Consider the following 226-nt stretch of genomic DNA (forward strand, 5'->3'; position numbering starts at 1 on the left):
CCTGCCTCTTGAGAAACCTATATGCGGGTCAGGAAGCAACAGTTAGAACTGGACATGGAACAACAGAATGGTTCCAAATAGGAAAAGGAGTACGTCAAAGCTGTATACTGTCACCCTGCTAATTTAACTTAAATGCAGAGTACATCATGAGAAACGTTGGGCTGGAAGAAGCACAAGGTGGAATCAAGATTGCCAGGAGAAATATCAATAACCTCAGATATGCAGA

Source organism: Bison bison, unplaced genomic scaffold (genome assembly GCF_000754665.1).
Source record: "Bison bison bison isolate TAMUID 2011002044 unplaced genomic scaffold, Bison_UMD1.0 scf7180017864379, whole genome shotgun sequence".
NCBI lineage: Eukaryota > Metazoa > Chordata > Mammalia > Artiodactyla > Bovidae > Bison > Bison bison.